General features: G+C 37.9%; 1 protein-coding gene across 3 annotated transcripts in view; it reads right to left on the minus strand.

Annotated features, from left to right (window-relative positions):
- Window positions 1–12,998, minus strand: part of LOC129746079 (fibulin-1) — a 190,949-nt gene that overhangs the window by 44,890 nt on the left and 133,061 nt on the right. The window lies entirely within an intron of this gene.

Here is a 12,998-nt window from a genome sequence, read left to right on the forward strand (position 1 = left end):
TTTTAAATGCTAAGAGAAAAGTTATACCAAAACATGACAGTTTAAATTCTGTTTTTTTAATTTCCTAATTTAAAGTGCAAATTGCACTAACCTAACTGAAAATTGAAAAAAGATAATGATGACACAAATTATTAAAGAGATTTTTATACATTATTTTGATTAAAAAAGTGTTGCTGTAAAATGAGATGAATAGTGACTTTTCATGAATTGTTAAATATTTGTCAAACTCAGCTCTGTCAATTCACAATAAGATGCAATAAGTATATTTAGTACAAAGTCCGAAAAAACGACATTTGAAATGATGAAAAAAAAAATTAAAAATTAAGTTTATTTCCATTATTCTTTAAATGTTCTGGTTTTGTCCAATCCATTTTTGAATTTTTCTATTCTGACGATCATGCTTAAAGAAAACTTCAATGTATTTAAATACAGAGGTAAACACAAATAAAAAAAACGCAGTTTATGACGACTCCAGCAAAAAAGATCCATTTTCTGTTCAAATCAATCTTCAGCAATTTTAAAATACTTGATCAGATAGAACTTTTTTAATAAAAATGATGGCTAAACTAAATTGACACTTGATAGATTAAGCGTTCTTAAGTTACCGGAACAAAATAAGTTCGCTAACCAAAAGTTAGCGTAACTTATTTGTATATTGAATTATAATTCTGGATTTTTTTCTGACACAAGGGTATCCACTCGCTTTTATCCACTCAAAAGGAAGGCTGACTAAGGAACAGTGCTAAAATATAAAAAAAAATCTCAAAAATACAGGCTAAACAAAGTTTGCCGGGTCAGCTAGTATTATTAAAATCTTAATTGCATTTCTGATTTCATTTTTCGGATTCTGTATCCAGTTTGGGATTCTTGATTTTTGGTTCGAATCATCATTGAAAGTTGAAATCAAAAGCTGTTTTGTAATCGATCAAGGTTGCTTTTTCTATTTCATTCAAAATTGAATTCGTGATTTTTGAAACTCAGATGCGTTTTCAAAATTTAAAAAAATCGAAACCATCTTGGGTTTTATTTAATTTTCAAACAAAATTTTAAAAGTCAATTCTTTGAAATCTCATTTAAAAAAAAGTTCAACATTTCTGGCAATCCAGAATCAAAATTCAGATCTTTAATCAGATATATCACTTTTTTTTAACCACATTTTATTTTCAATATGCAAGTCGTATGAAAGTTATAATATAAATAATAAATTCTGATTGAAAGCCAAAAAATCAGAATTAAAATTTCAATTCATGGCTTATAATGGAAACGCTGATTTTGATTCCAATTCAGGTATAGTTTTTTATATTTCCGAAATCGCATTGAACTTCGAAAAAAACTAAAATTCTAATTTTGAGTTCAAGTGCAGAATAGAGATTTAGAATTAATATTCAAATTGTGGATTCAAATTGAGCTCGTTAATGAGTTACACTATCATAATAAATTTATAATTTTGATTGTAAGTTCAATTTCAAAATTTCAAATTCTTCAACAAGTCAATTTGAATATATATTCAACTTAAAATTAGAAACTTAAAGTAGAGTTCGAGTTAGTTTTGTCATTCTAGGGATTTGTGATTTTAATTTTCTTTAAACTATCCACAGAGTTTTAATTGTGAAATTGAATTTCGATGAAAAATAATTTCTGTTATCTTCCTGTAAACTTCCTGTAAAATTTCCATATTTTTTGTTGAACATTTGCAGTTACAGTTTTTCTTAAGAGAAATTTTGAACTTAAATCTAAAATTGTAATTTGTTCACAGGAATCAGATTTGAACCAAAAAATTTGAATTTATCACTTTTACTTGTGAAAATTTGATTAATTTTGAAAGGTTTCTTGAAAAAAAAACTCAAATCAAAATGAAAAGCTACATAGGTTCAGCCGGGTTTTTTTTTTGTCAAATCAAAGATTTCTTTTTTTAAAAAAGGGTTCCATAAATTGAAACGTTAACTTGCCATTTCAAAGTTTTAAAGATGTATTTTCAAAAGTTTCTATGCTATACGAAAAACGAACTTGATATTCAATAATCAAATATTATAAAAAATCTTTATATTTGAAATTTTCATGCATCGATTAAGCAAAAATATCCTAGTAAAAATTGGTTATCCAAATCTCCCCCTCCCCCCCCCCCCTCCCTTTTTTAATGAGTCGGTTCTTCCTACGGCCCTGCATTGGTTTATTCCTACTGAGAATAAATCAATCAATAAAATTTTTATCTTACCTACAACTAGAAAGGACCTAACATTGCTGAAAATTGCAATAAAAGTCTATTAGAAGATATGCTCTTCGTTAATATCGCTATAACTAATATGTTGAAAATGTTTTCTGATAATCATAGCATAACGATGAAACATTTTGTGGTGCATATTGAAAACTGATTAGTACCTCCGAAGTTGTGAGTTCGAATCCTGGAGGAAACATATAAGAATTTGAATTGTTTCACTTCCAAACCTTTTGCACATAATCATATCTTAACAAGCTCATTAAGATAAGGATTTGGCTAACCAATTCCGTTTAAATGACGAAAAAAATATACGAATTTTGATTATCATGAACTTGGATAAACCAAATGTTACAAATATTGTAATATTAAAGCCCAAATGAAATATGTTTGCTATATATTATCTGAAGCACATATTTTTGTTTATCTAGCCTTTTGTATCAATTCAGTATTGATTTGGTAATGATTATTTTTTCATTTCTGTTCAGTGGCATTCAATGGATTAGACCGAACCGCTTAAGAAGATTAATTTTTTCGTCGTTCTGTTAATAGTTGAAAGCAAAAGCAAAAAACCGAAGCAATTTCTTCTCCATAATAGGGAAATCAACATAAGGCAAAGAGTAGATTCGCATTGATTTTCAAAACAAAAAAAATATCTGCATGTTTCTAGGTCGGAAAATCAGAGCTTTTTTTTAACTAAAAACCTGGCATAATCCAGGCACTTGATTTCATAATTGATCATCAGAAGATCTTGAATAACATTGTAAGGCTTTTCAAAATAGTTTATGTTCATTTTGGTAAAAGTGACTCAAAAATTGATGTGCCTCCTGGCATAAAAATCTGTTTGATAAGGGATATCTTTTTTCAAAAAGAAGAAGATAAAAGTAAAATAAGAAGAAAATAAATTTAATGAAAAATGGTTGTTAATGAGATACGGCAGATTTGAACTCTTTAGAAAATTCTGTATGTTTGTATTTTTATTTCCATTTCCATTTGTATCTGCAATCGTATGATGTTTCTCTCTGGAGCCATCAGTTTCCTTGTGAGTTCTTATACAGAATGCCAGCATGACTTCAAGTTCATTTTTTAAACGAAAAAAAAATTGAGGATAAAAGTCTAACTTTCAAATCAAATTTATCGTTATTTAAATTTTTGTTTGTATTGAAACTTATCTCTGGAGCCACAACTATGTTTAGTGATTCGTAATTAGAACATCAGCGACAAGTGCAAAAAGAGGATTAAAAATTTGACATTTTGCTCTTATATCTACAATTTCCTAACCTTTAAGTCACCAAGCATCGATGTAAAATGTCTTTTTTGCAAGCGTTTTTAAAAATATCATGAAAACTTTCCATTTTTTTTCATTGAAAAGTTTAGGCCAAGGTTTAATGAATAAGTAAACGCATTGGCTATGCAGAGAAGCTTTTTGTGATTTGTTTTATTTTCATCCTCAATCAGCCTAGAGATTAGCTACCACAGACGCTAAATGCAATTGAATTTTTTTTGAATATCATCGATTACCGTTTATGAGGTACAAGTTAGGTGATTTGAATTTTTGATTTTTTTAAATATTAAATTAAAATGCGTTGCGTCAAATTAGAGCTGAACTAACCGCTTCCAATATTTATGAAGATTTTGATGGTTGTTCAATCAACCTAAAACTGTTATGAGAGGTTTATATAATTTTACTAGCAGACCCGGTAAACTTCGTCATACCATGTCCATTTTTGCACTTTCGTAAACATGTCCTAGTTTCTATTTACATATCCTTTCTTTCTGTTTACTCGAATTGTCCCGCTTAGTTCTATCGGAATAAAACCTAAGAATTTTAACTCAATTCTACGGGTCTTTACATAAATTATCAAAGAAATACCTTCAATAAATCTTACATGAATATTTTTCATTTACTTTTCTGGGATTCAGATGCTTTGAATATTGCTGAATGGTATCAGGTATCAGGTTTCCGTTGCAAAATGGGTTTTTTTTTCAGCACTCAACGTAACCACTATTTGTAAGTTGTTCTATAAATAACTATATTTTGATATTATCTATGTTTCATTTATTGAATACCATTTAGTTTATTTACTCCGCTTTGCTCGAGTTTACTTAAAGGTTGAAATCGAAATCAAAAGTTTCTCATTAATTGGAATTTATTGCATATGAAACTTTATGGAAAAAGAATTCTGAATTTTGGGATAATTTTTAAAGTATTTGCCCAATATTCTGTCCAACGCAGCACTTTCAGCTTCTGAGTAGCTTAGGGTGGTATATTTTTTAGAACTGAAGAAATAAAAAACATTAGAGGAGGTTTTTAACTAACCATTTTCAAGGAGCTTTTTGTTCACTATCCTTACCCTTGGAAGCAGTGGTAATTAAATAATATCCATATTTTCATCAAAATCATGTCCAAAAAAGTGAAATACATCGAAAAGAACTATTCTGTTAAGGCTACGATGATTTCATGAGTTCATTCTATTTTCTGGAAATTTTCATATAAATATACCTCGAAACCTTAAAAAACATTTAAGTTTCTTTTTTATATTATAAATTGTAATTTTTAATAAAGAAACATCGGGGCAAGTGCAAACGGATATCATCACAGTTCAACTTTCATATTCTTTCAAAAAGATATATTTAAGTTTACATTTGTCCCATTTATTGATGCACGTGAAATCGCATTGGTCCTTCTCAGATGTGTCAGTGTAAAGTCTTTAAAATGAGTTTATTACTTGTTCCTGTTTATCTTTTTTAACAACTTGCATTGATATATCTGCAGTTTATCTCCAGAATAAAATAATGCTTAGTACATCAATTTCACTGAACACTGTTTTACCATAAGGCCTTCATTTACAAAGGCATTCAACAATTATGAATATCCGCTTCAGATTGAACATTCGGGATACCCTTTCTGATCATTTTGAAGAAAAAAATCTTGAAAGGTATATGTTTCATGGATAAAAGGCGCGTTGCCACTTGTTTCACCGTGTGAAATGACAGAAGTTAATTTTATTTTAAACACTTTTAGGTCATAATAAATACTTATCTAAAAGTTCTGCTTCTGCTTTCAAAAATACTCTTCTTCTGGAATATCAATCACAAAAAAACTTTTCAACAAAAAAGCGGATTTGAAGTCTCTTCTATGTAGCCGAAATATGTTAAACAAAAACATACGTACGTTTATGTTCAGTACGTACTTGAATTCTGAGTAAAAAAAACAGTGAACCTGTAAACAGTTTTTCGGGGAATGATTTTGGTATAAGTTGAGTTTGTGTTAGATGGATTATTTGGGCCCTACCATTTATAAATGAAGAAATAATGTATACATTTTTTGTAAATGTTGAACGTTTGCTTTCGCTCAAGTGTACCTTTTAACTAAAAATTCTTCTTATTTTATTGATAACTTTCATATATGGTTGCCAAAAAAAAATCTTTAAAAGAACATCAATCCTATTTAATCCATTTCAAAGGACAGGCTCTTGTTCAGTACATGTGTTTGTTCATTTTCAACGGATTTTGTTGTTGTTCTGTAAATTTAAAAGCGCTTGATTGATCTTCAGTTAAGGTCATTTGTACATGTTCGAAAAATGTTTCTAGGCGTATTGGATCATACAATCGTACGTAAATCTTCCCCACTTTTTTTTCAAACGTCCGCAAAGAGTCATACCATTTTTTCATATGCATCAGTATCAAATTCATGTTTTTAGACAACCATTGTTAATTCAATTAACATGAAATCAAAATAGTTTTAATATTGAAAATCGTTTGAATGGTTAAGATTTGATCAGCAAAATATCAATCTGGTTAACAGCTAGGCTTCATTTATTCATATGTGCTGAACAAATAAGCTAGGGAATCAAGTAGAAAAAAACACATCTAGGCTTCATATCGCCTCCACGTGCATTGAAAGTTTGCTTGGTTGAGATATAGGCGCCCAAATGTTCCCACTAATCAGTATGCTATGCCCTGGTTACTATCCTCTCACGACGCGACGTTTGCTCGCGACGCTAAGACCATGGAGACGAAAAACAAACCGCCCGCCCGGCGCCCAAAGGAAAAAAAATCTTGAAAAATGGAAGCCATGACTTTAATTTGATTGGAAAAAACTACAAATTTAATTATTACGGACAATTGACGCGACTTTTGGTTATTTTTATTCGATATAAACCGATTCGCATGCCTACAGAATATTCTAAAAATAATTTCATTAGAATCGGCTGGGTCATTCCGGAGGAGTAGTACTACAAACACCGTTACAAGAGAATTTTATATAATAGATGGAACCAGAACCACTGGAATGAGTATAATTTTATTTAAATTTTAATTTTCAGAAACAAATTTCTATCAACAGCAAGAAAATTTTGAAAAACTGAAGCAAAATTCTGAACCGGAGATTTGTTTTCGAGGTTTTTTTCGTTGTCTATGAGTTAAGATTGTTACTCATGAAAAACCGTACTCAATGATCAAGAATTTTAAACTTTGAGTGTAAAATTGAATACCTTGTTTGCTTTTCTGGACCCTCATGGGGGGGAGGGAGGTTTTAAGCCCCAAACCCCCTCCCCGTTCCTACGACCATAAACCTATGTGTATGCAAACCAGCCCACAGTGTTGCGAAGATCGTCATCGAGCATGTAGAACGAACTCGACGGAACGAGAGATATGACAAAGAGTGTAGGAGAAGGAGTTCGAGGAGCCGGATGGTGGACGCGTTCAATGGGTTAAGGCAGAAACACAATACAGCGTCGGTCGTCGCGTCACGTCAGCGGTCAACGCTGTCGATAAGTACTAAAACGCGGACGCGACGCACCCGACGATTTTTGCATCACAATTCAGCGTCAAGAGATGTCTAAGATGTCTCTTGACGCTGAATTGTGATGCAAAAATCGTCGGGTGCGTCGCGTCCGCGTTTTAGTACTTATCGACAGCGTTGACCGCTGACGTGACGCGACGACCGACGCTGTATTGTGTTTCTGCCTTTAGTGTTAGGGGTGCGAGGATTAATGCAAGAATGCCGCGAAAAGAACGAGCAGGTCAGTTATTGACCGATCGAACAGATCAGCTCAAACGATGAACCGAGCACTTCGAACAACTCTTTCCAGTCACGAATAGCGATGGCCAACAGAACCCGCAGTTCGAAGCGCCTACAGTAAATCGCATTAATGGCGCCCTCGCTTGCTGAAATAGAAGCGATAATCAAAGACATGAAATCCAACAAAGCACCTGGGATCAATTGCATCCCTGCTGAAAGCCGACCCTGCCTTTTCAGCACAAATGTTGCACCGTCTTTTTGCTGACATTTGGGATACTGCAACATTCCCGGCCGACCGGATGCAGGGTATCCTCGTAAAGGTCCCGAAGAAAGGAGACCTGACAGAGTGCGGTAACTGGCGAGGCATAACGTTGATCTGTACAACCCTCAAAGTACTCTGTAAAGTGATCCTGAACAGGATCCAGGAGAACATCGACGCTGCCCTCCGACGGCAACAAGGTCTATTACACTGTTATAATTATTCACCTCCCTGCTGGTTTCCGATCCAGACGATCATGTGTGGACCACATCACAACGCTATGAATCATACTGGAACAAATCAACGAATTTCAGGACTCTCTTCTGCTGGTGTTCGTTGATTTTGAAATAGTATTCGACCGACTTAATCATGAAAACATCTAGGCGGCTCTAAGGCGAAGAGGAGTACCAGAGAAACTAGTCCATCTCATCGAAGCACAATACGAGGCATTTTTGTGCAAGGTCTTGCAAGATGGTGTCTTGTCCGAACCAACCCCGATAACTGCTGGAGTGAGACAAGGATGTATCTTATCACCGCTACTTTTTCTCATCGTAATGGATGAGATTCTGACTGGATCGATCGACTGTGCACCGAACCGAGGTTTGCCGTGGAATCCTTCAACAATGGAGCAACTGAACGACCTTGACCTGGCAGACGAGATTGTTCTGCTCGCCCAAACACAACCGGATATGTAGAGCAAACTCGACGACCTTACCGAAAGCTTCAAGGCAGCAGGTCTCAAAGTCAATATCGGAAAGAACAAGTCGATGGAAATCAACACAGGAAATCCCTCCAGTTTCATGGTAGCTGGGTAACAGGTTGAGATAGTGGAGTGCTTCCAGTATCTTGGTAGCCAGATAACACCTGATGGTGGTACCAAGAAAGACATCGAAACCCGGATAAGAATGTCCCGATATGCGTTTGCGAGTCTCCGAAACATCTGGCGGTCACGCCAGATCTCTCTACCAACGCAAATCCGAATCTTCAACTCAAACGTCAAATTCGTGTTGCTGTGCGGGTGCGAAACTTGGTGCACATATGCGGTGACTCCGCGAAAACTGCTAGTTTTTGTAAACCGCTGCATGCGGAATATCATCCGCGCTTGGTGGCCTGGCAATTGGATCTCAAATAAGGAGCTACATCGCCGGTGTCATCAAAGGGCGCTAGAAATCGAGATTCGGGAACGTAAGTGGAGATGGATTGGGCACACGCTGCGAAGAGATGAACACGAGATTTGCAGAGAGACGCTGGAATGGAATCCAGAAGGACATCAAAGAAGAGGCAGGCCCAGAAACTCGTGGTGGCGAAGTCTTGCCGCCGATATCCGAACTGTGTAACATAGGATTTTCGGCTTTCGGTAGCCCAATAAAAAAGATAATTCATTTTAAATTTTGTTTATATTGTGCAACCTTTCCCATTTCTCATTTCCCGTTTTGCTTGTGAGTACTCACGTTTTTCATGGCCTCTGGGGCGTTCACAACAAAACGACACACTCTCAAAGATTGCGATGCATCTTGGTCGCAGCCGTTTCTTCCGATGACGTCACGGGCAAACTGGCACTTGATCCGGAGTTGCCACGTCGCATGCTGATCCGGAATCCTACATCTGCCTCTTCCTGTTCGGAGCCTTCTTGCCGACTCGCCAGACGAATGCTTCCGTCTGTGCAACCACCCGTTTGGAGTTCCATAGTATCGGTTCATTGCCCAGCTTAACCTGCGAATGCGGTCGTACACGATGCGCATTTAATCCCGCGCCTGCTGTCGATGCTAGTGACGTGTCCTGGATCCAACGGTATGGCCGCAGCTGCTGCTCGACACGAAATGCCACTGTGACGGCGCTGGTTGTGCCGGTGCGAAATTCGAGCTCACGTGAAATGTGGTGAGGGGGTAATCAAAAAAGGGGTCGATTTAGACCCCTCTTCCGGTTGTTCTTAGAAATCTGCCGGACTCGGCGCAAGCTGCGGTTCCGTTTTCTCTGCGGTTCCCAGAAGTCACAGCCGGTTTGCTGCAACTTGTGCGGCCGGACTTTGTGGTCAGGATTCCTCCTTCGCCGACTGGTTGCTCGGATTCTTTCCCACCCGGGAATTAGACTGCGATCCTCTTTGGCGCGATGGCTCTTTCCGCAGTTCGCCGTAGCGCTCCCACCGCCTCAGCACCGGAACTTCCGAAAGAATGATTTTTTTGACGGGATTTTGACAGACGACTTTCCAACGTCGCCAACTTTTGAGAAAAAAAACATCGGAGTTCCCAGTGGGGAATTTGCAAGCGAGTTTCGTTTGAATTCGGACCAATTTCCATCTGATTTGTCGATTTTCTTTTTAAATTTTTCAGAACGGGTTTTTCCTGTTTCAGTTGCACGTTCAAACATTTTTAATGCCAGGGTGAGTATTTTTTGGGAAAAAAGTGTTGCCATACTGCTTATATCATATCAAATTAACTTTGAAAATTATCGAATAAATTCAAACGTAACAACTGTTGACGAGAATCTTGACTGGGAACAAATGAAGACGCTGGCCCCGGATCGTTAACAGTGTAGGTCTTTTTCCACGGCCCTATGCCCCCCCCTCCCCCCTATGACGAGTCACGTTAAGCAAGACATTTGCCAGCTGAATAATAATAAATCGGCTGGAAAGGATGGCATCACAGCTTAATTCATTTAAATTGCTCCGGACAAATTGGCCGAATGCCTACACCGGTTGATAGTCCTGATCTGGGACCAAAACAGCTAGGAGTTTAAGGAGGGGGTAATATATCCCAATTTACAAGAAGGGTGATAAATTGGACTGTGGGATCCACCGAGCGATCACTGTCCTAAATGCCGCCTACAAAGAGCTGTCCCAAATCCTACTCCGCCGCCTAACGCCACAAGCAAACAGATTCGTGGGAAGTCATCAGGCCGGCTTCATGGAGAGACAACGACGGACCAGATCTTCACACTACAGAACATCGTCCAAAAATGCTCTGAACACCGTGAAAATCATGGACGAGAACGGGTTTTCCGGTAAACTGAGCAAATGGGTGGAACACAGTGCTGTGTGTGGACTTCCGGTGAATTGTCGAGAGAATTCCAATCGCGCAGGTGGCTTTGACAAGTTGATCTATCCTGCATGATGTTCAACGTGGCGCTAGAAGGTGTTATTCGACGAGCGGTGGCCGAAATGCGGGGCACCGCATCTACCGCAAACTGAAACGCGAATCAGTAAGGATTTGGTTGATGATGAATACGTGCAAGACGAAGCTTGTCCAGTATAAAAAGGTCATGATCGACGGTGACGAGCTGACGGTAGTCGAAGACTTTATCTATCTCGGCTCATTGATTCCGCAGACAATGACACCAGAAATCGTGCCTACTATGGAATCCACAAGCAACTGCGGACGAGAAGACTTAGCCCTCGCACGAAGTGTAACCTGTACACGACGCTCATTAGACCGGTTGTCCTCTACGTACACGAGACGTCAATATTGCTCGAGGAGGACCTGCGTACACTCGGAGTTTTCCAGCGACAAGTGTTAAGAGAACGGAGTGTGGATGCGAGCGATGAGCCACGAGCTCGCGCGACTCTACGAGAAACCCCCCATTCACAAGGTGGTGATGGCTGGACGGATACGCTGGGCAGGACATGTTACAAGAATACTGCACGACTGTTCTGCAAAACAGGTGTGTGCTGCCAATCCGCAAAGAACGAGACGAGCAGAGGCGCAACGAGCGAGGTGGTTGGACCAAGTGGAGCGTGATCTAATAAATGTGGGATGTCCGAGAAATTGGAGAGCGGATGCCACGAACCGTGTGAATTAAAGGAATATTGTTCATCAGGTTACGTCGTGAGTCGGAAAAGCATGCTAATAAATTAAAAAAAAAAAAAAGATTCTAGCCCACTGTGCTTAAGCGCCAGGATGCAGATTCCCAACATGCGGTCTCTACAAATGCTTGTCTGCTTTCCACAATGGAACGAATCCTTCTGGTACAACCTCCCACTCTCCATCTTCCAGCCTCACGCATTGTTCCAGCCCTAATCCGTGAGGAACAAATTAAAAGCATTGGATTTCATCTCACGCGAACATTACTCGAACCAAATTGTTCGACCATTATGACAGTAAGTAGAACAATTCCCCTCACAATGAGTAATCGGTGTTTGATCATCGAAATCTCCACAGGGGGCCAGGAAACCATCTTTTCCTTATACTCCTTCTCATACTAGTATATTATCCTTACTTCTCGTACCAAAGGCAAAGCCCCCACAAATTCACACTAAGTAGGGCAACTGTGTGGTACCAAATAGTAATTTCGATTGTCTGCGAAGAAAGAAAGAAATGGAAACCGGGAAAGCAGAAAGCCGAAGCACGTTGATCCCTTTTGTGGGACATTTTTTCCTCTCGACTTTCTCGTTCAGGATGCCGACAGACCGGTTATGCGCTTCGTTTGAAACGAATGGAGAATAATTTCCTGTTGTTGAGCCGAAGGAACAGAAACGGAGCTAGTCTTAAACAATAGACTGCACCACACTTACACAAACACCCATACACACTCACACAAACTTTCTCACATTGCTGGGTTCAAGTTTTCTTGGGGCCCTTCATTCGCACAAATACACTACTGTACACAGATATGTGCTAAAGTCTTAAGATTAAGGGTCTGGTACGATTTCCTTTTCGTTTTTTTTTCCTGGAAAGATATCGCCCTGACTGGAGGATGAAAATGTGTCTAGATTGAAAATGGCTTACCGGATGACAGCACAACGACAGCGGACACGGAACCGGAAATTTACGAACGATGGTGTTGAAGGATCCGCATCCGGATGTTGCGTAATTTGCGGGTTTCACAGTTCGATTTCACCGTTTTCGATTCGATAATCGGAAAATAACTACCGATGAAAGTCAGATTGTGATTTTTTAAATTAAAATCATTTAAGAACGCTTAGTTGAAAAAAAAAATAAAAAAAGATCAAATTCAAGCTTGAATTGTAAGGGAGTTTTCTAATTAAAAAACTTTTATGCAAACCCTTGAAATACTTTCGCACAATTCCGGAGCGTGGGTGCTTCTAAAATCATCAATCATGACAGCTCCAAATTCATTCAGCAAACAGAAAGCTCCCTTCCACCCCGAAGGAAAGTTCGAAACTTGCTGACATCGGAAACATCGGAAAGCAGACGAAGGCCATCATTTTGCATCATTAGAATTTATTCACGCACAAAACCTTTTGCTCCATTTTCCTGACCGAGTTTCTGGGGAAAATGTGTTTTGCAGTGGGCAATAAATCATCTCCCTGTCTTTCTGCCTCCCGAGCGAAAGTCAGACTTGAGCCTAGGTCATCGAACAATTTGAAATAAAATGAGTATATAACCTTCCTCTTAAATGAATTTGAGAAAATTTCTGAATGAAGCAATAATTTGCAATATGCAAATTCAAAGTAAATATTAAAAAAAGTTTTAAATTTTAATGTTATTAACTGTGTTTGTGACGAATCAAAACTGACCTTGTTATCTCTGAAAACAACTCAA

The sequence above is a fragment of the Uranotaenia lowii genome, chromosome 2, assembly GCF_029784155.1.
Source record: "Uranotaenia lowii strain MFRU-FL chromosome 2, ASM2978415v1, whole genome shotgun sequence".
Lineage (NCBI taxonomy): Eukaryota > Metazoa > Arthropoda > Insecta > Diptera > Culicidae > Uranotaenia > Uranotaenia lowii.